This window comes from Bison bison, unplaced genomic scaffold (genome assembly GCF_000754665.1).
Source record: "Bison bison bison isolate TAMUID 2011002044 unplaced genomic scaffold, Bison_UMD1.0 scf7180017864113, whole genome shotgun sequence".
In the NCBI taxonomy this organism is placed as follows: domain Eukaryota; kingdom Metazoa; phylum Chordata; class Mammalia; order Artiodactyla; family Bovidae; genus Bison; species Bison bison.
In genome coordinates, this window is record NW_011494685.1 from 86,078 (window position 1) to 86,749 (window position 672).

Consider the following 672-nt stretch of genomic DNA (forward strand, 5'->3'; position numbering starts at 1 on the left):
CCCATGGGCGACAGCAATGATGCTGAAGATGATGCCAAACAGCAACCAGGAGGTGAGGAAGACCAGTGAGAAGATGAGCAGCATGGAGTGCCAGCAGATGTCCATGCATGTGGTGAGCATGCCCGCCAGGTAACGGACGTGTTGGCAAGCTCGATGTTGCACCGGCCACTCTTCTTGACAAAGTGATTCCTGCACCTGTACTGCGTGTGCACCTTGCCATTGCCGAAGCGGTTGGCACCCGACGCAGTGAGCAGGTGCAGCCCGTCCTCTGTAGACATAATGCTGTAGGGGTTTGTGCGGCCGGAAACAGTCATCCAGGAGGTAGGGGCAGCAGGACCCCACTCACCCCCAGACTGGCTCAGGGCTGGGCAACTCTGCAACAGAGAGGATTGGCGGGGGTGTTGGTTGTGCTGACTGGAGCCTGCCCGCCGTTGCCTCTGCCCCAGCCCAGCCCTGGCTGTGGAGACCCAGACTCACCCACAGCCAGCTCCCAGTCCTCTCTCCCACCTCAGCCAGTTCCTCGCCTGCCTCCAGCCTTCTGGCTGCTCCAGAGGAGAACCCTGGTTCTTCCTCATTTCCCCTTTCTCCCACCCAGGGCTCTGCTTTCCAATATGTTCAGGATTCAGGATCCAGCTCCTTTTTTCTACCCTCCCGGCCTGAGTCCTTGAAATC

General features: G+C 59.1%; 1 pseudogene; it reads right to left on the bottom strand.

The window, feature by feature from the left end:
• LOC104988018 overlaps nucleotides 1-314 on the bottom strand; it is a 1,498-nt pseudogene extending 1,184 nt beyond the window's left edge.
• Nucleotides 315-672: the final 358 nt, after the last annotated feature.